The sequence below is a fragment of the Corvus kubaryi genome, unplaced genomic scaffold, assembly GCF_017639235.1.
Source record: "Corvus kubaryi isolate FWS band 111438036 unplaced genomic scaffold, C.kubaryi_AGA036_p1.0 76, whole genome shotgun sequence".
NCBI classification, from domain to species: Eukaryota; Metazoa; Chordata; class Aves; order Passeriformes; family Corvidae; genus Corvus; species Corvus kubaryi.
Window position 1 is genome coordinate 5,356,321 of NW_024582063.1, and position 22,825 is coordinate 5,379,145.

Sequence of the window (22,825 nt, forward strand, 5' to 3'; positions counted from 1 at the left end):
GGAACATTCAATAAAAATCTAAATTTGGCACCTTAATGTCTTTGAAATCAATCAGCCCTTAAAATTCCCTGCCACATGATGCTAACCATGGAATACAGCAAAGTTTAGTGCACTGCAAATTTTTATGGTTGTCAGGGACTTTTAGCTGCTCATACTATTAATGCCAACAGAAAGACTGGGAAGAGAGGTAAATATCTGCTGTTTAAGATGTTAAGCTTTTCATGCCTCTGGCTCAAATAACTTCACACTCTCTGAGATAGTAAGATTCCTTGTGGTAAGAGTCCACATTCCTTCTAAACCTGCCTTTTCTCCAGCTTAATAATGGTGCAATTTCTTTCTTCCTGCTCATTCTGTTCCTCCACACTTGCAAAAAGCATCATTGCTCCTATGCACACCCAGCACTCTGACAGGCCTTGTACCAATAAGGACTTGGCTTCTTTTTGCCTTCTCACAGCTATTCAGCCCTCTGCCATCTCCATCTCATCTCTCCTCAAGCTACCACAATATTTTTTAAAAGTAGGGAATAAATGAAACAGCAAAAAGGTACTGAATAGCTCTCCCCCTACTAAGGTTTCTAATGCCTTAGGCTAGATCAGACGTTTCTCTTATGTTAGTACTAGCACCAAGTTAGTATTTCCTTTCAGTATCAAGATTATGGTGCTACCAAATAGTAATAAATCTCCACTAAATATTCTCAAGAAATTAAGTTCTAAAATTAGACTTAAAAGTAATATTTTAAAAAAACCTCTAATGACTATTAGAATGGGGGAAGATTCAAAGGAAAACTGACTGAAGTGGTTTCAAAGCAAAGTGTAATTATATATGAGCTTCTAGCATTTTATGATCACAAAATGAAGTTATCTTTCTCAAACTGAATTATGACAAATTGTTTCTTCTCAGGTGTGGAACAACACAAAACTGGTACTACCAAAAATCTTCAGCTGAGGCAAGGTATCTTCAGCAAAAATTTTTATCTCTATTATCATCTTGTGGTCAGAGGACTATTACATGGCCTAGCAAAACCAACTTCCATGTGAATATATTTCTAACCTGTAGCTAAAGGCACCAAAGTAAACATTCATCTGCATCTGTTCCATTATTTCCATTTGCAGAACATGAAGGTGTAAGTACACAATGTTTTCAGCACCTGCACACACATGAGGAATAAACCATTCCTTTAATTCAGTCTCAGAATTGCAGCTATTCTCTACAAGCTTTAGGAGATGGGAAAATTCATCCAGAACATTCCAATAGTGAAACCACAAAAGAAATATCCTGGAGACAGAATACGCGAGAAGAGGAAAGGCAAGCTGCCTCTCAGACCCATCCCAGAAGGGCAGCAACTTTTCATTATTTGACATTTGTAAAAACATTTAATTCAGGCATTCAAATAAAACCTTCATGATATGCAACATCTCGACATAAGAACAACTATTCCTGAAAGGTGAATAGATAAAATGGAGTATAAACATACCAACTGCAAAACTGGGATGAAACTCTCAGATCACTGCTTCTTGCTTATGACAGAGAGATTTTTCTAAGAACACTTGGTTTTAGTCAACTACAGATAAACCACAGATGTTACAACTATGCAAAAGAACCCATCAAAATTCAGACGTGTTCAGATGGACAGTTCTGTAATTCCATCTGAGAAGTTCTGGGGTTTATTTACTAGAAGTACTGGTTTTCCCTAGCTCAAATAACTAGCCATTTCTAATAGCCTAAATGAAGTCATCTACCCTTTTTCTAATTGCCCCTTAGACCCAAACCAGTCATAAGGACACAAAAAATAAAACAGAGACACCAAAACCTAAGATTATTCTGGTAAACAGCACTTTTGGTACCCAAGCCAAGCAGCAGCCACAAGAATGCAATCTGGACACGATGAAGCTCTTGATATCCAGTCCCTGCCTCTCCAACTGACCCCTGCTCACTCAGAACATTTCAACAATTTCTGCAGGATTGCCCCCAGACATTATTGTGACTACAGTGTGATACAGAATAAGCAATCTTCATCTTAGAGCACTTTAACCATCTTCAGCTTCTCCCACAAATGTAAAGCTATAGATTATTTTATTTGTCCAAGACCAAGTCCACATTCTAATTTTTATCAGATTTCACTGCCATCATCTATCAAGACCAACCTAAATATTTTCCCAAAAGGTACTTTTAAAATTAGATCTTGTAAGCAATGTATTAAGTTCTTTCCCTTAGAAGCAGGACCTCATTTTGTGCAAGTTTAACATACCAAAAACCCACCTAAAAATGCACGCTATTTCTTGGGCAAAGTTAATTCTTTGTTAATGTAAGTACTAAAGCTCAAACTTACGTTTCTTTCCAAATAACTGAAACATCTCTTTAACAAAGCAGCAAACTGTAGTACAGCATGAACATTGCCACTCTCTCCTTTCAGCAGATAATTTCATTTCACCAGTGCAAATTTTATTGTAACTACCTTCCACTACTTCTCCCCTCTCAAAGTTTTCCTGTTTCATAACACTCTGGAAACCCAACATCTTGCTTTGAAAACCTGGCTTATGGCCAACTTGCAACTGATACTACAGTTTAAATACCTTCCTAGCAAAGTTGCACAAACTTCAAAACACTCTGGGATCAGTCATTAAAATGTTTTTGTTTCAGTTACAACACTAATGAAAACCAAATGTCTACATTTATTTTAGCCAGCTTAATGGTCTAGGGACTTCGCTTAAAAGAAAGCTCTGAATCAACACTCATTTACTTGACTGAACAGATTAGCAAAACAACATTGTACAGAGATACGGATAATATTTTTAAAAGGTTTAATAAGAGTCTTTCAGCCACAGTTTCAATTAAGGAGGCCAAATTAATCGCCTCAATTTTCTTCTTCTCTAAAGTCTTCAATTACAGCATGCTCAAAACTATGCACTTTTAGCTGCAACTTTACAAGGCTCAATTTGCAAACAGATTTAAGACCCAAAACTAATGCTGTGCTACAGGATAGGCTACTGCAAACCAAGTAGAGTACAAAATAACAGATCCTGCCTGGAGTTTGAGCCTTCCCAAAGTGTCTGCTTGTGAAAGATATCACTGTGCTATGCAGGTGTATCTCCCAGTTATACACACGACACATTCAGCAGACATGGGAATATTCTGGGTGGGAATCGCAGTGTGCTAAATGAAATGCTCCATACAAAGCTGTCTTTCAGCTGAGAGTCATGACATTCTGCTGTTGCTTTAATCCATACCCTCTACAATCAAGCCAGCAAATTCTATGCTGGTTTTGTACAGCCTTAGCAATTCAAAATAAATTGATGTTTCAGCAACATTTTATCCCTTAATTCATTTTTGAACACTTTGTACGTACTTCTGCACAGCAAAGAATATGGAAGGTCTGCTGAAACAAAACCAACACAAGCTGGCACAAATATCTACATTTGCAGTAACAAATCCTGTTGACCATCATTTGTATCTCAAGATATTTGGAGCATGCACCACCTGTTTCCAACTAGCTCTCACACTGTTCAACCACACAATTAATGACAGCTGCTAAAAAGTCTAAAATATCAGGGAAAACAAATAAAAGTTTAACAGCAGCTATGCAGGACTGGGGCAAGCCACGATCTTTTGCTAAATATGAGTCATTATAACACATACAATACTCCAGCAACGTGTATTTGCACTTCACAGACTCCCTTCACCACCATTATAACTAAAGTTAAAGGGTTTCTGTCTGCAGGAATGCCGGCGCCTCTGTGCAACAACTCTTTCTAGGCCAGGAGGGTGAGCAGGCTGCCTGTACACTTCCAGAGTTTTACAGATCTAAGGAATCCCTAGCAGAGCCTTCCCAGTACACATCCCTAACACGCACATCCATCCTATTTAGCCAGAAACATAGAAAACAGAGCAAAAAGCCTGCTCCAGAGGTGACACGAGGTGCACAAATGCCAACCCAGAAAGAAATTTTAAATGAATCAATCTCAAATCATCAATTTTTTTATTCCCTAAAATGTGTAAAAACTGCTATATAGCAAGAAAGTAAAAGTTACAGATATCTGATGGGCCAGTAAGTAGACTTTATAACATCCACTTTAAGTGCATTGCCAGTATATTTGAAAGAGCAGTTTACTTAGGAACACTGGCATTCTTGCCATGCTTTCAAAAGTATGCAGAACTCTCCTTGTGTTAAAAAAACTTTCTTTCTTGCACAGCAAGATACTGAAAAGAGTAACTTTTTATATGCTTAATTCAGAGTTTCACAAAAAATCACATGCTTACAGTAATTCAATTGATTTCTCTATTTAAGAGGTTTCTTTCCCAGAAATTAGAATACACAATTCTCGTACTAAGTAGCTGATAATTGCTTTCCTGTTAATCCCAAAAGGAGAAGAAAGGAATAATACAGGAAAAAAGGGATACTTAAAAATAATACACTTATGTTTCACAAAAAAACCCAATGCAACATAAAAGGCTTCCAAGGACTTAGGTCTCTGACCTGGTCACGACTTTATAGATGATGGACATCACATCAAGAGCACCACAAGCAAAGAATCCTTTCTCAAAGTTTCAGCTAAATTATCACTAAAAGCAACAGCTAACAAGATCAAACAGTTCAGCTATTTAAATAAGAATGGAAAATAGCTGAGAATAATTTCTTATTCCTTTACTTTGTAAATCCACATTCCTTACTCCTTTATTTCACATTTCTTACCCCTTTATTTTGTAAATCCATGTACCTGCTCTTTACTACTTTGAGAAAGAATCAAGGCATACTGTTTATTTCTCTTATGTGGATAAGAGAAGTATGAATTCAACCACACCCTTCAAAAAACTTCAAAAATACCATTTCTCAGTATGAATTTTGTCAGACACTGGCAGCCTTACAGAACAGTCACAGCTCCAGCCAGCAAAGAGGTCCTCTCATGGAGTTTCAAATAGATACAACAATGCCTTCATTTATTAAATTGACCATACCTGCCTATCACAATTTCTCTCAGGCATGCAGCACAGAAGATTAATAAAGAGCATGTGGAGCAAACAAGAAATACCCCCTGAGATCAAGAATAACAAATTTCTGCAAAAACACAGTTGGAGATAAATCCCTGCTATCAAGTACTGTTTGCACAATGCAGCATAGAAGTGCAAATCACAAAACTCTCAGGAGACTCCCACATCACATCTGCGTACAAGGAAAACTTTTACATCTAACCTATGGTTTGGGACAAACTTCTCAAATATGACTCTTTTAAACAGTAATACACATTCATTCCTCTCTCAAAGGAAAATAATTACACCAAAAGCAGATTACAGAGAAACAGCAATACTTAAGAATTAGGTCTCGTAAATTCAGAATATTAAGACTAATTTTTATGGCTCGTACAACAAGCTTCAGTTCTTGCATGAGACAAGGGATCTTTTGTGTGAAAACACCTTGAAGAAAAACAGATAAATAGTAAGTATTTTCCAGTAAAACAGAACTTGACACTTGCCATATATTGAGCATTCTCACTTGAAAGCCTCATCTAATTGGCTATTTAGTTCAAAACAACCATATCACAAGACCTATTCCAGAAGAGTAACATGGAAGCAAAGAGAGCTGAAGAACAAGGCAGCTGCTCAGTTTCCTTCATACTGACACACTCATAGGAACAGTCACCCCTTTTGGAATAAGAGAACAAAATTCGGAGTATCTTTTCTTTTATCCTGACATCCAGCATTGGGGGCATTTTCTCACTATATAGTAAGGGTTAAACTGAAAGCATTTAATAGAGATTACTCTGTGAATATTTAGGATCTTCATGGCTGGTAGTGTCAGCTCTGGAAGCTGGCTGTTGGGCCAGGCCAAGAGGATTGATGGACAATGAGGTAATCAAACAGATGTACACAGCACTTTAGATTTTCTTCCCTGTCACTAGGGCCAAGTGCCTTTCTGTGTACAGCACAATTTCCAGGTATGGGAAATCAACATATGGGATGGTTGGAAAACAAAAAAACCAAACCCCAACACCCTAAACAAAAACATGATGGCTTTTTACTTAGAAATCTACTTGGAAATTTGGCTTGAACTGCCATAAAAGTGTTCTAGCCCAAGAGCATTTGGTCACTGATGATTATCACCAAAAGAGACAGATTGGTATTGTTAAGACAACATCTAATAAAATGAAATAAGCATGGACTGAAAGAGGCATTCATCCCCAAGCACTGTCATGCTTTAACATCCTGCTGAGTTTGTACATTTGTGGGATATGGGCTATATTAGAGCAGCACATGGAGCCAATACCACATCAGGCCTCACAACCTGAAGCCAGAAATCCACTTCTTGGCAATTCCAGTACAGATTCTCACAACTTCATTTAGTCCTGGACATGTCTTCAAATCCATGCCCACTTTCTTCCCAAAGAAGCTGAACCTGTGTCAAAGAAAACTAGACTACAGCTTGCCTCACTGCTCTGCAAGAGTTCCCTCCCTGGCACACACTGCTGAGAGGATGTTTGGCTAAAAGGAAGGACCCAATTAAATTCTATCTCCAAAGAGGTGCAGGAAGTACAGACTCTACTGTTTCTCATTCTGAATGGAAAATGCAGATGTTTAATGGGGGTAGTATTAAGCTTGCATGAACCACTCAAGGTATTTTGCACTACATCTCTATAAGCAATGAAAGAGCTCTTCTACTAAACACAAGTAGTTTCAAACACAGCTATCTCTGTACCCATCACTTCACAAAGGCACCTCTGGCTATTGCTATGGATACTAAACCCAGAGAACATCTTGTCACCTTCACCTGGAAACTCAGATCTACTGCACTGAAATTAGCACACTGAGGGTATTTCATTTACACTTTTTAAAATACACAAGACACTTCTTTGTAGAGACATTTCAGGGGTTTGGAACACACAAGGTTTAAGACTACCACACTTTTCTCAAGAAAATACTTTTAATAAACTTTAAATGTGAAGTAACTTTAAAAGGTAGATGGTACAGCTCATATGGGAACTGACTGGCACAGACTGACCATGCCCAAGCTTCTCCCCCACTCAAGAAACTGCCTTTGATTATGAAGTGGAAGGGCACAGAGTCATTGTGGCTGTGGAGTTTCACAATTAAGTTCATCACAAAATGTACACAAAGGTCAATTTTACCAAGAAAACTGCTGCTAATTCTTTTACTCCACTAGGAGTGGTCACGCATTTTTAATAGCTGCTTCTTTAACAAGTGTTTCTCTCTTATCTTTTGCTTTCCACAACAGGATGTTCACCTTTTCATTCTTTTCCACTATGTTGTCTCTTGACTTTTTGCTACTCTTTTGGCTGTTTGACCCAGACTGAACCAAGTGTCCTGCAGCAGTTGTCTGTCTCATCCTTAAGGAGTACACAGTGAGACATGAGCAGCACTTAGTGACACCTTCACTGTGACAAACACAGAGTTCATTTTCCTCAGCTTTCAAATGTGCCTGCCCACACCTCTTCCAGTGTGACCTGGGAAAGGAACAAGTTAATGTTTGACTTCTGGTTTAATCATATACTTTTTCTTGTGGTTACTTGATAGCAGAGTCTGGTGCTGTGCAGGTCATTTGCTTGGGCTCCAAAGTCAGCAGTTTGTATTTCTGAATCAAGATTTGAGAGGTTACATAAACACATTTATCTTTGTGGTCTTTATTTTGGAAGGGGAGAAAAGTAAGTGTGCAGCTAGGAAGGAGCAAAGGAGATGACTTGGAAGGCAGAGAACAGACCAGAAACATACTTCAACTATTGTATTATGTAACATAACATAAAAATGCTCTCTCATGGGCACTTCATCTATGCATGCAGGAATTTTAAGGCTTGATTTCCTTGTTATGCCAGTTCTTAGCTAGAAAAAATTCACCATCCCCTTTTCCCAATCACAGCAAGTCTAGGACCTCTTTGCTCCACGCAGGTGCATGAGATGCAGCACGTTTTGCAGCAGCAATTCCGTAGCTCTGGGTGGGTGCATTGCCCCCCATTTAAATGATGATTGACAGGACTCCAACACACAACACGGGGCACACAAAATCAGCAGGGTCATTTTACTGCAGAGGGAATAAAGCAACCTGAACAACTGACAAGCTAGTGCAAAGTAAAGATATATACGTGAACATCTCTGCATTAACTCTTTTCAAAGTGAACTTAATCCATTCTCAAAGCAGATGGTAGAATTTACATTCACTGGCCAGTTAGCTCCAGTGAGAACAGCATCACTTGAAAGCAGAACATTCATTTGAAAATAGCTACCGTAAACCTTGTCTACCTCATTCCTCTGTAAACAAACATTAAGAACCTGACATATCCATGGCAACTTGTGCTGTGGAAACGAAAATTCACCATAACCTTTTAAAAATGATGCCAGTTATTTTACAAAGAATTCACTGAAAGAACTATAAACCCTGTAGGGTCACACTGTAATAATAAATTTAAATGTCTGTGCAGGCCTAACTTAAAACAAGCACCTGCAGGAAGAAGCCTGCAGGGATTTCAACCTGATGCTACCAGCTTTGGAAAAGGTATTTCATTGCCCTGAAGACCCCACACGCCCTCTCACTCTTCAACACTGCTGGTCTGTTGAACTAGAACATCACACAGCATTGCCCTCAGCCTCCAAAGGAACTTAAATTAAAAAATAAGTCCTTCGGCTGTATTGCTGTATCAATGCTCCAAGACAAACCAGCTTATACCAATGCAGCCTCCTTGCTTAGAAAATAACAGGGATTCCAATAAAATTTAAATTCTGCAATCTTTCTGTACCTTTATAAATCATGAATGAAGTAAAACAACTATACCATACATCTGAAGCCTTTGAGAAAGGAGCTGCCTTCAATAACAGTGTGGAACCAAAAAAAGCAAAGGAAGAAAAAAAGTTTGCATTTTCCATAAATAAAGACTAAGGAAAATACCACAAGGTTAGATATTTTTAACCTATCAAATTTTTAAATTATTGTTCTTTAACCTGAGGATACTGTAGCAGAAGAATTCAAACACAACCTAGGAATTCATGAATGAAAACCTCGGGCTTACATACTAACTTTTAATGCAAAAAGACATCTGAGAGTTTTAATTCTGTAGCGACAGACAAAAAAATTAATCCTTACAGCATTACACTCTGTGTGTGGAAAACAGGGCCAGGAATTAAACATGCCCTTCAGCAAATCATAATTCAACAACATGTCTAAGATTAAGATGCTGACAGTTCTGTCTCCCAGGCCCAAGTTCCTGCTACCAGAGTACACCGCCTCTTATTCATGCAATTTAATTGCCAGGTTTAGAAAAAAAAGGCATGCAAGATAAAGGCTGCTATCTGCTAATGAGGGAATGGTTCATTTTATATCTTAATTCTGACCCTGAGGAATGTGTGAAGCAGTCTGAAATCTCAGAATCTGGTATCAAACTTACCATGGGGTTTGAAGAGTCTAATTTCTCCCTCATCCCCAAAGCAATTTTACGTATAGCTGGGGAAGTAAGATGATTCTGGAAGTTTGTAGCCATCAGTATACACTTAGTGTATCAACTGGAAGATATTTACAGACATGAGATGGAAGTGAGCCAGAAGATTTATAAAAGTATTTCCCCCTCTCCCCCAGTGCAATGTTACTTTCTTTGAAGAGCAGGGAATGGAAATGAGGGAGTACAGATGTGCAATTTTGATAGCAAGACCCATTATCACAAAATGAGAAGGTGATTAACATGGGCCCAGTGCTATTAACCACTTTGATACCTTTTTAATTTGAATGTCCCTGCTTTCTAGAAACCCTTCTAGGATTTTCTAATACTCTAATGGTTAGAAAGGAGCTCAATAAATCAACTAATCCTGCCTCTCAGGACTGGGGGAGAAAAAGATGGTCTAGACAGAGTTAATCTGTGCCTTATGAGGCACTCTAAAAATGGCAGTACCACAGTCTTCCCAAGCAATCTGTTTCAGTGGGTCACAGTTCTTTTCTAGTGTTCATTTACACTCCCTCTGTTGGAGTTTAAGCACTTTACCAGTGGTTCTGTTGTCAGAGTGACTCGGCTGAAAAATGCTCTCCATATTTATATCTCACCTGAGGAAGACTCTTCCTTCCCTCTGTAATCTTCCATTCTGTAAGGGAAACACTTCTCAATCTTTCTGTGAATAAAACAATTACGTTTTCAATACTTCATTCTTTACTTTCCTCTATATTGTCTTGTAATCTAGCTTTTCCTGGGGTGAAATGCTTAAGCCTAGCATGAAAGATTATCATGTGATATGTAGAAACTCATCCTGCTTACATATCACAGTAAATCCAAGTTGTTTGCAGCAGCTGCGTTAACAGAATCATATCTGGCTTTTCAATTGCAACATCCCCAGAACTCTTTTCAGAAAACTTACTCTACTCCTCCACAGTCTTCTTGTACAGAGATGATAAATGGAGGATCTCGAATCTTGCCCTCATCCAAAAGGCATGGTTTTCTCCCTCCCAGACTGCTTCTTCTCTATCCTCAAGTCACTCTGAACCCTATCCACATTGTCCAACACACTCACAGCAATTCCAAGCTTGATACCATCTGCTGCTAATACTGCACAGCCTCAACGTTTCACTTAAGTCAAAATTAGTGACAGAACCCTGCAGAGACCATTCAGTCTCCACATCCTCTAGTCTGACAGCAATCCATGAAACTATTTAAGGCTTTTCACCAACTTTATGGTATTTAGTGAAACATCCTTGCTTATAACACAGAAAAAGCCATTAGAATAACTAGCTAAACTAAGAACATATTTGTTCCTCCCAAAAAAGACTGGATACCGTGCCATAAAAGGAGATTTGACTGGTTGTGAATTTGGGTTTGAGAAAATTCAAATTTATGTTTATTTAACACTTTTTGTACTTACTATTTGTAAAACTTACCCAGTGGTTCACATTTGTTGCAATGTTTTTGCAAGTGGACTCCAGATCTCTCGTGCTTCTTTTCCACCTGACCCACTTAGATACAGGTGCTGGGCTTGGCTTCTCTCCCTATTTAAAGAACTTTAGCTGTCTGCATGGAAACTGATAATGGTTCTGTGACCAGGAAGCAGGTGAACCAAATTATCCTTAAGTTTCACCTGCTTTCCAAATTAGCCCTTTTGTAAGTGTCCTTCATCTTCCTTATATAAGAAAAATTCCTATGCTTCTGTTTCTGGTGTCAGGTATAACTACAGCTTATCCTGCAATAAAGGTATGTCTGAAACAAGTGTGCTAAACATACAGTTTAGAATGTTTAAATGTGTTCTAGGGAAGAAAGTTCATTCAAACCTTTTCCAAAAATGTTGCGACCAATTGATTTTTTAAAGTATTTTCACCACTTGAGTCTTTTATTAGTTGTCTGCACCCCAATTTATAAACACCCAGCAGCATTTCACATTCAAGTTAACAGTCCAGTTTGGTAAGCTGGGATAACAAAGTCTTATGTTGCAGATGTAAATGGTCTCACTGAGCACCAAACACCTCCTTGGTGCTAAATGAGGACTCTTGCCTCCTGTCCTGGTTGAGCTGTATCAACCATGCTGGTGCACATCCCACCACACCTTGAGCTCATTCTGTGCCAGGACCTTACAAGGACTAAGTATGAGCACAGCTGCTGCACACGGCAGCCACATCTACACCTAAAACTACTTGATATTGTTAATTATAGACAGCTTCTCAGGAAGCTGTCTGTACATGTCTAAATTCACTGGAAGGAGGTAACTCTGAGAAAAAAAGAATTTAAGTAGTGGAACAAAGCACCTGCCCTTCTCCATGGAATAACCACGAGTGCTTGTTTTGGCCCATGGTTTATTACACTACACAGCACACCATGGAGGGCTACCCAGAAGCAGCTCACAGAAGAGATAACTACATCCAACTAAGAACTACCAAAATATTTATTCAAACTTTTCACTTGTTGCATTTCTGTTTTCTACTCTGCTCCATCTGCTCAAAGCTGCAATACAATGGGGAAAATTCATAACACAAACATGAATACAAATTTCCAGAAAAGACAAACAAGATACCACAGAACATCCTCTTAACAGGGCTAACAGAAGAGCTGGTATTAAGCCTTGAAGAGTAAAGCAGTACAACTGTTTTGAGCTATCATTCGGACCCATTATTATCAGCTGTCTAAATTTTACCTTAATACCTTTGACACTAAGGCACTGACCACCAGAGCCTTCCCTGAACCAGAGAGGGCAATGATGAGAGGTACCATAGATAAGAGAGGTCTCAAAACTAAGAAGTTATCACAGAGTCTCATAATCCTATTATTATGGCTTCAGTTGTGGGTTTTATAGATTTAGCAGCCTTCAATTTGTAGGTTCTACAGACTTAGCACCCTAAGTTCTAAAATCAGCAAGGAACTCTAAACAGCATATTCAAATTGCCTTTGAGGGTTAGAGGATAAGATGCCAATTTAAGAAAAAACAAAATCATGTTTGACACAAGCAAACAGATGCAGTTTCTCCTGCCTAGGTAGTAAAAAAAAAAGTAGAAAATCATGTATTTTTGGAAGTCAGTAACTTTACCGCGTATGCAACCAGTAAAGCCATAAAAAAAGAGAAGTTAAAGGGCTTCATAAAGTAACAAAAGCTAAGAGAGGGACAAGCCTTCCCCAATCCATTCAATATCGCACATCTGTGATCAAAATCTATTTTAAAAAAAATAATTAAAACCCCTTTCAATTTCTTCAGAAAGCAGTTTGGTTTGTAGAACTCAACTATATACAGGGCAATAACAAACAACCATGTGACCCTCTTACAGAAAGGCCATGAAAAAAAATAAGAAATCTGTCTGGAGTTTGTGTTGGCCAGGCAAATCAATATACTTAGTCATAACTCAACTGCACTACTTACAAAGCAAGTAATTGTTTTCCCACTAATGCCATCTCTACCATTTTTAACAGAGAACAAGTTGCCAAAGTACTCAGTTTGCAGCAGATCAAACTGGCTTTGCTTGACAGCAAAAAATAGCAGAGAAAAGCAGTTTACTGATGCAACAGTTAAGCAGTAACACAAAAAAACCCCAGTTACAGTTCACAGTCAACCACAACTACTTTCTTCAGCTGTCTTGGTGTGTGAACATTATTACACAATGACATTTCCAAAACCCTTGAAGCAAATCTTGCTTTTTCAGTTCATAAAGTTTCACTGTCACAGAAAATACACGATGACTAATTCAGGCCCAAAAAGTGTCTACGACCATTCAGGATCTTAGACTTCACTGTCACAGAATGAGTTCTAAACTATATTAACGATCTGACTTTAAGTTTTAATAATGGATTTTGGTTTTAATTCCATTATGTTTTTATAAAGCTATCAGCATGACATACATTTCACATGACTTAACTTCAAAGGGTTAAGATTAAGTTACTGAATTCTTGCAATACCTGCTGTAGTTTTTTATAGTATTAAAGAAGCTATCAACAGTAAGTGAGAACATATGTTTAAGACTAGGGTAAAGTTTATTCCAGAAGGCAAAAATTCCCTTCAGCTTTATATAATTATTTAGAACAGCATACATATGAAAGAAAATATTTTAACTTACTTGCATATTCAAAGTATGTGGCATAGCACTCAGTAATTTTCTAAGCCCAAAACATGATAACCACAGCAATCTTTAATTAATTACCTAGTTCTCAAAATCCCCCTCTTCCTTCCTCCCACTCAAAGATATCTCCACATCACCCAGTTTTGATGCAACTTCAAGAACTGCAGCCCAAGAGGGGTGTTTCAATATTAAATACTTTTACCATTAGAAATGGATCCTATCAGCTGTATTGCTGAGCACAGCAACTACTTTCAGTAAACACAACAGGGAGAAAATTCCTAAGGAAGTCTTCTAAGTTCACATCGAGTCTAAAAGCATTTTCAGTCTAAACCTGTAAGTGTCAAGCACCCTCTAGGTCCTACAACAACTAATAGGAAAGTGCAAAACTCGGAAGACCACAAATGAGGCTTTGTGAAGAAAACAACAAACTCCAAAACCCCCAGCTTTAATTCCAACACTACCCCGAAGCACAAGCGTAATCTGAGCTGTACCATTTCACTCACATTCCAGGTAGAATGGATTTTGTGTTTACAAAATGTGTCCTCTCAAATCTCACTACTGATGCTCCATCCTATCTAAAAATACTTAATCACAGACAAACACTTCACGAAAGGCAGCTCATTGGCAAATGCATCTTCTCTAAGTTAAAACACAGAAAAATTATGTTACGCATACAGTTAAATTTGGTATTGGAAAAGAAACCTTAAAGAGATCTGCACTGAAAGAAACAATTTCTTAAGTCAGTCACTTTATGTCTGAATTACTTGTCAAGCATATTGATTGACCAGACATGCACAAGTAACAGGAAGATCATGCTGTACTTAACACTTTGAAACCTGAAACAATTCTCCTCGAGACTCTCTCCAAACACTCAGTAAACAGCAAACAGGATACTTTTAAAAAGCAAGGCACAAGCCCAGTATTAGCTGTGGCAATAAACCTTAGTGCCTTTGAGATTGACTTCCTGGTTCAGCTCCAGCAGGCATGTCTTATTACATGCAAGGATGGCAATGCCATAGAGAAATACCAGGAAGTCTAAAACAAGGCTGTTTACAGCCCCTGACCAACCTTGGTTACATAAAGACGAAAGATAAGAATTAAAGCTCTGGAAGGGGGAGATATTCTTGTCAACCCAGGAATAACAATAGTTTAACTTCTAAACACTCTGGCTCTGCACAAGAAAGGAGTATTGCTGAGCACGCAGGCTTCACCCAGGAGTATAAGTGTTTTCAGATGACAAGGCAAACATTTTCCCTTATTAAAGCCTATCTCCCTCCCATTTTATCTGCATGTGAAGTTCATTAACAAGGAGAGACTACACAAGACTGAACCACAGTTTCCATCTGCTAATAGTTATGGCTTAATTCAGTCATTTTTATTAATTTGTGTTACATAGCACAAAGAGTTATGTTGTAGTATAGACAGCACAAGAATGTTTTTATCATGCTGTGTTTGTCTGTTTCTACAAAAACAACAATGCTATACATAAAGATAGACAGCAAGACCTTTCTTCAGAGACTTGAATGCAGAAAGCTGATGTTATTTCCAGTCATATGTTGGCTGTACCAACCCATCAGAAAGCAAGGTTTTCATGGCTCCCATAGAGGATAAAGATGGGGGGAGGAATCAGAACAGGGAGGGCAGAAAGAATGTTTCTTTCACAGCTTCTGTAAGCTGTGCACACTGTGACCAACACTCTGGGCTCTGCACCACTGAGGACATCCAGCATGGCACACTAACATGCCCCTCTTGAGGTTACCATACAGCTTCTCTCATTTTGGGCTGCACATCTTAAGCTGTCTCCATACCACAAGACCTCTGGTACCCCACCTCAGCACTCAGGTTTTCCCCTCACAGGAATGGGCTCCACATGCCCCTACTCTCATTTCCTTCCACATACTCCAAGAACACGCACCTTACAGACACTAATTCTTTCTCTGGTGCCTTTCAGATGTATTTCTACCTAATCTTAAATGTCACTTTCCTGCCTCTATACCACACAGTTTCTCTGTTTCTCCTCAATGCCACCTTTACTAACCAGAAAACTTTATGCTTGCAAGGTCTACACTACCCTACACCATCAGCAACCTTTAGTCTTCTGTGATCTCTGGCTTTGCCCCATTCCATTTCCCAACACCCCTTTCGTTGCTTTTCTTTGCTCCACTCACCTGACCTGAATGCTTGCACTTCCAGATCATCATCTGACACTGGTCCTTCTTCCCACAACTCTCCCAGATAAATTAATGTTGCATGCTGGAGAATCTCCCACAGAGAAATTTAAGCTGCTATTTATAAGCATAGAGTAAAGGTCAGGTTAAAAAAAACCAGTGTTTTTCACCTTTCTAAGGCTGTTTCAGATACAGCTCAGAGCTTCCCAACCAAAGACTCCTCTCTGCTATCCTGGCTTTCACCGGCTCAGCTGGACTGTGCTCCTTGAAGCCCAGAATGTTTCTCAGAAGCTCTTGATTTCAAATCTTAGAACATTATGGTTGGAAAAGACCTCTAAGATCACCAAGTCCAACCATTAACCAAACACTGCCAAGTCTGCCACTAAACCACATCTGTAAGCACCACATCTATGTGTTTTTTGACATTTCTAGGGATGGTGACTCCATCACTTCCATGGGCAGCCTGTTCCAATGCTTGACCACTCTTTTAATTAAGACATTTTTTCCTAATATCCTACCTAGACCTCCTCTGGAGCAACCTGAGGCTGTTTCTTCTTGTCCTATCGCTTGGTAGCTGGGGGAAAAGACCAACTCCCACCTGTCTACAACATCCTTCCATGCAGTCATAGAAGCAGTAACGTCCCCCTGAGCCTCCTTTTCTGCAGACTAAACAACCCCAGTTCCCTCAGCCACTTCTCATGTGACAGATAAAATTCACACTTTTTTGATTGCTGCAGGCCTCAAAAAATCAGAATTCAGATGGAAATTTCCTGTGGCTGCTCTATTAATGTCATGACACATTTAACAACAGCATTAATGTATCACACCTCAAGAAGAAAACCCCTTAAAAGGGTATGATACTGAAAGAGGGGTCTCCTTTTTACAGTAAAGCTAAGAAGTATTTTGTTTACAACAAAACACTGATCTGTTGATCATTATTTGCATAAAAAACATCAGTGTCAAACAAGCAGCATTTACAAATTTTTACTGCTTTAGCATTAGTCTCCCTGAACACGTGATTTAGAGGCTACAATCTACTCTTACACCAAAATTAAAGCAACCTGCTTTTATTTCTTTTAATATAAGAACATTTTCACGCCTTCCCCTAGTATGTAATTTTTGCTGCACTTCACACCAAAGCCCAGCTGACTTTGTAAAAACCACCTACAGGAAATCACACTAAACTCAGAAATACCATATGGCTGCTGAACGAGAAAATAGCCATGGTTACCAAACCAAATTAATGCCATTGATCACTTTAAAGAGAGATAGATGTAGGGTTGCTAATTACCTGAGGTGCTTATTATGTATTTCAAAGTTTGAAAGTAATTCTATCCCTCTATCAAAGCCAGTATATCAATCATCTCTGTTAAAGGCTTAGAGAAAAAGTCAAGCTTACTGCCCAAATAAATCTATGGTCAACATATGAGAAACATTACTATGAAAGCCATTCAAAAAGCCTCCTCATGGGAAAGGGTAACATTATGAGAACTAAGTGCTTTCACATGTTGTTTTTACCTTTGTTCTTTCAAAGTCTTACTTTCCACCTCTTCTACAGCAAGATTTTTTTGGAGGCTACTAATCTGAATTCCATCTCTTTCTTCTCAAGGCCCCTTGGGACTGCTTCTCCCCCATCACTGTCCTTTGTTCCTGCTACAGTAATTCTCTGAGCAGTCAAAAATAGCTTCACGTGGCATTCTCCAACAGAGCCAGGAATCTGCGATGGTAGCAGATTAGGACAGAAGGAGTGAGAAGAAAAAATCGTGAAGAGAAAAACCCCCACATTCTCAGCAATGTTGTGACTGCTGCGGCTTTATTTATCACTTCACATAACCTACAAGCAACCTCAACTTTGCTACAATGAGTTCAAAAGCAGGCTAAAAGAGTGGAAAACGCAATCACTGTGTTTTATTCCCTACATATATACTGTGTCCCTTAAAAGGGGAAATAATGCCTCCTGAGTCATGCCACAAAGTTTCAAATCCTAAGGCATACAAATCCTAATTCCATACTTCCAACCACTCGAGTATCAGGTCCTGACTTCAACACCCATCTGCTTTTCACCAACATACACGTTTAAGCTTCAAATCTCAAAATAACTGTGTCCTCAAACTAGGCTATGATATTACTACAGGATATTACTCCCCTCAATCTGAAGAGGAAACCAAATCTTTCTGTGCAATCTGATTTTTCTTTCTATTTAATGACCACCACAATGTCCTACACTACAACCATGGTACAGTTCAATCATTCTATTCTGAAACAGAATATGAGTGTCAAAGGCCGTTTTGTTTTTTTACTTAAACTTTAACATTTAATTACTCAAGCAAAAAAGCCCCCATCTGGATGTTTGTTTGCCTCTTTAATTTGTATTTCAATTTACATGGACAATCAGCACAGCAGCCCCCCAGTACTAGCTGCAGTTTCTGGGAGCTACGAAAAAACTAAAGAAGCACAAGTCATTTATTTCACATTTCAGAGAAAATCATAAATACACGTAAAATAAGTACAATTTGTAAATGTTATATACATTATAATATAGTGTGGAGATTTGATTACAAGCTTAAATACCTGCCACAAGAGACTACAAATCACAGAATCTCCTGAGTTGGGACAGAACCACAAGGATCATTCAGTCCAACTCCTGCACAGGACAGCCCCAAGAATCACATCACATGCCTGAGGAGCATTGTCCAAACACTTCTTGAACTCTGGCAGCCTTAGTGCCATGCCAACGTTTGAAGTATTTATATTTTTCTAATACACCCCTCCCTGGCCCCACCTTGGCTGTTTGACACCAGATCTCTTCCACACCCATCCCTGCAGGCTGCTTGCTTCAGGCTCTTATTCCTCTCTCCAGTTAAGAAAACCCTTATTCCTTCCAGTCTCCATTCATACCATCTGCTTCCTGGCACCTATTTTTGCCTGTAGTTCCGTCAGTCAACACTCTTAAAGCTGAGCACTTTTATAAACCCACTGACAATCCAGATGCCTTGTCCTAAGTGTTTGTTACTATTTCACAGGTTTGACCAAGCCAGATATTCTATAAAAAGCTACTTGCAATTCTGATCAGAGAGGTTTTGTTCACTTAAATCACACACATGCTACAGACACACTTTGAGTAACTACAGCTCTTCATCGCTCTCCTGAAGAGCTGATTCTCATTTACATCCATACAACGTGAACCATCAACCATTCTGCTAAAATGTATTTTTCCATCGTCTCCAGAGGCTGAGAAAAAGAGATGGAGTATCCTATTGCCTTACTCACAGAAAAGTTTTCCATTAATTCTAATAGCCTATCAACCTCTACTAGAATGAGGATGTGAAGAATCCAGCAGGTGAGCTGTCCCTGATGCAGGAACTAACCCATTCCCAAAGTGGGGTACAGCGAGAGCTCCTGCACAGGCTGCAGGTGCCAACTCCACAAATAACGTGGGAACTGGTTGCTCACACTGAATTCAGAAACCGAAGAGGCTTCCACATCCCTCTGGGCAGACCTCTGCCTTAATGGTCTCTCCAACACACCTCCAGCATTTTCCACCGCCACTGGAAGCAATGCTTAAGCAACCTTATCACAACATCGGTTGTGCAGACAGATGTCGGGAATTACCGTATCCTTATTTCCCAAGACAAAAGGGTGCCATATGAGCTCCCTTTCGAAACCACTGCCGGTAGACCTGCTCTCAAGGAGTCTTTGCTCCTAACAAATAAAATAGGCAACTACCAGCAGCGTATGTCTGAACAAAGGGCAGGAGCACACGAAAGGCTGCTCACATCTCAGTCCGTAACGAACGAAAAAAGTTAGGTGCTTAACTACCTTTAAATAAATGAAAAAAAAAAAAAAAAAGGCCCCAGGTCCCATTAAAATAAACACAAAAGCTTCAGAAGTGAAGGTGAAAAATTAATTCATTTTTACAAGATATTTTAAGGTACGGCTCAGCCGACACAAGGGCACCTCCGCCCCCAGCAGGGCTCTCCCTACGGAGGGGCCGCCGCTGTCCCGCGGGCGCGGCTCCCCGGGGCGCTGCCCCTGGACCGGGGGTTCCTCCCCCGCTACACGAGCGCGGGGCGGCCGCCGCCGCCTCCTCCCCGGCGCCGCCGGCCCGACCTGGTACCTCGGCGGCGCGGAGAGACCGCCCCACGGGGCCCGCCCGCCCCGGCAGGCTCTTCTCACCTCGCGACCTGGCGGCTGCCGGCGGCGCGGCCCCGGAGGCGGCGGCTGCCCGTCGTCGCGGGCCGGGCGGCGGCAGGAAGCGAGCGGCGGCCGCGGCGTCCCCACCGTGGCGCAGTTACCATGGGACGGACGCCCTCTCCCGCTCCCTCCGGAAGTCACCGCCGGCGGGGCGGGGGAAGGCGGGACGGCCAGCGCCGCCATCTTGAGCGCGGCTCCCGGCCCGGCTCCCGCCAGCCGCCATCTTGAGCGTGGCACGGGGCTCGCCTGAGGGTCCGCCCCGCCTCCTGCCCCACTCCCGGCTCCTGGGGTGGTGGCTGCGAAGAACGGAGCGTGTCCAAAGCTCCCCAAAGAACCACAGTCTAATAGACAGACTTTTAAAAATATATCAAAACTGTGGGAACGTCGTGTCTGGGGTTGAAAGGATTCCCCTTTAGTCTAAGGAAATTACACCGTGAAGGCCACAGTGGCCCCCAGGCAGTTTCATCCTAGGCAGTGACACAGATCAGAGTCCATGCAACGGACCACCCTTCATCTCTAAAAACATGTCAATATTGCATATGAAATTGCACATAGGAAACAATATTACCTATATGGTGCTGAATTCCTAGGAAAAGCTTGCTCCAGCCATAGTTGTGCCAACTTGTTCATGGGCCTCAGTTTTTAATTGTGTGATTGCGTAGCTTTGCGTCCAAAAAGGCGTCTGTCTCTTTTAGTGCACAGAATGGGGCGAAATACAGACGTGGAGTTTCCTAACCTTTGAGTGCTTCCTTTGAGCGCAGTTGGAATAAAAGTATGTCTTTGTAATTTTTAAAACCGTAGTAGCACATGGGATAATCTGCAGTGATCCCTTGCACATGACGAGCTGTTTCACTTTCATCCTGTGGTGAGGGTGATTGGCTCTCTAAAATCCCTTCTAAAGCATGTGAAACACCCAGGTCAGGCTGCGGATGGCTTGAGAGCCAGAGTCTGCAGCCTGAGTCAGGCTCCAATCCGCTCCTTCCCTCCTCATTCTCCCTCTGCGTTTCACTTGGTGTGGCTTTTATCGAGGGCTCATTGTAATCTCCAGTTCTGACCCAGGCCTCCTCCCGCAAGCCATTGCTGTCTCTCCTGCGTCAGCCCAAGGGTTTGCCTTTGGTCACACAGGGCAGAAGCAGAGCGTGAAATGCTGTGGAAGTTGACGTTTTTAGCAGCGTCAAGTCTGGGACTAGAACTGCGCTCAAGGAGCATCGCAGTGACTGGGAGGGAGCACATGAACTCTGTGAAGCAACATGAGCAAGTGAGAGAGGGAAAACTCCATCCCCCTCCATCTTCAAAGGGACTTTGCTGCCAGCCCTGGTCGCTTAATATCATGTTCTGCCACTTCATCTCTAATTGTACCGATTTATTTCATAGACTCAAGTAACAACTGAGTCATGCAATAAAGCTTCTGTAATTCCTATGAGTTCTTTCTTTCTCTCTCTCTCTCTTCATAATAGATTACAGGATATCATTTATGTTGCAGTGATCCTCCACTGAAGTACACGAAGGTCAAGAAATGTAAAATACCTGTTTTCCACACTCCAGCTCCTGTCTTTCAGTGCCATCTAGTGCCCACGCATGGAAGATATACTGTAACTAATCGAATTTCTCCTAATCAGATCGATTTGCCGTAATTAATACATTTTGGAAATTGGTAGATGGCACAGGTAGAAGGTATATTAACACAATATTTCTCTATATAAATCTAGCGACATATAAATTAATGTTTTTATTTTATGGCACTAAATTCTGACACAGATCTCTTTTACATTAATTAAATTAAAATCAATAGCACTCACAAATCAAACATATATATATATCAGTTATTTACTTTTGGCTGTGCTGTCCTCTGTAACTAATTAGATTGCTTTGGAAAATAGTGGTCTCAGAAAAAAAAAAAAAGTACTGAAATAATTTATTACCTTGCTTCATTTTCAGCTCTACTGAAAAGGAGTAGCAACCCAGATCTGAGCCAAATTGCAATTTAATTTACAAAGTAAATCTGCAAGGCTTGGAATAACAGGTCTTTCTAGCCATCTACAGAACGGAACAAGGTGCTTTTTGAAACAAGGCAGAGACAAAAAATGAAGGGTTATCCAGAGATCATCTGACTTCAGGTTGTTATCTTTTATCCCTTCATGCCTTTCTTTGCAGTGATGGCTAGTTATTATTTCCATCAGCAGTTAAATAGTTCTTAACCTTTATTACCGCCGGCCTGGGCCCTAGGGTATATCACCGTGTCCCGCAGCCATAGGGAGGAGGAGGAGAGAAGATCCAGCAGGCAGGAATCGTGCAGCAAGATTGATTTATTTAATTATTTTACAAACTCTTTTATAGACTTTTTTCTTCATAGTCTAATTGGACAAAGGACCAGCCACCCGTTGGGGTGATTGGCAAAAATCCTAAAACATCCATTGTCAAAATATTTTTCTACTATACCATAAACAAGACTTTCCAAGGTTGCAGGTGGCTTGGTTGTTTGCATTCCCTGCTACCTCTTCTGCGTGAGAGAGAAGTCTCTCACGGACTTAGAAAATAGCAAGAAAATCCTTGCTAGCAGCATTTTTGTATCCACAAACCTTGACACACCCTTGGCTTTTACTGCAACACATAAACTTGAGAGATGCACGAGGGAGTTACATCATCTACCCGTATTACTGCAAAGAAAGCATTCAATGGCCAGTGCAGATAATTCCCCCTTGAAGATCTCAGATTCTAAATTAAGATGCAAATAGTGGGTAGAAAATACAACAAAAGGAATACAAAGACAGAATTTTATACAATAGTCTTGTGTATATTCAGATCCTTGTGTGTAATTTACCTTCCCTACCTGGTCATGAAAGAACTGGAAAGTCACTATTCTCAGAAGTAATCCAGCTAAAGAGGAAACAAAACAAGGTGCTCAGCTGCTTTCATTCTACTAAAAATCTAAATTAATTAGAGCAATTTCAGA

General features: G+C 40.3%; 1 protein-coding gene across 1 annotated transcript in view; it reads right to left on the reverse strand.

Moving 5' to 3' along the window:
* Nucleotides 1–19,916, reverse strand: part of DISP1 (dispatched RND transporter family member 1) — an 87,235-nt gene extending 67,319 nt beyond the window's left edge. The window contains exon 1 of the mRNA XM_042051636.1: nucleotides 19,855–19,916. The gene's annotated coding sequence lies outside the window, so the exon portion shown is untranslated. The remainder of the gene's footprint in view (nucleotides 1–19,854) is intronic.
* Between the last annotated feature and the right edge of the window lie 2,909 nt (nucleotides 19,917–22,825).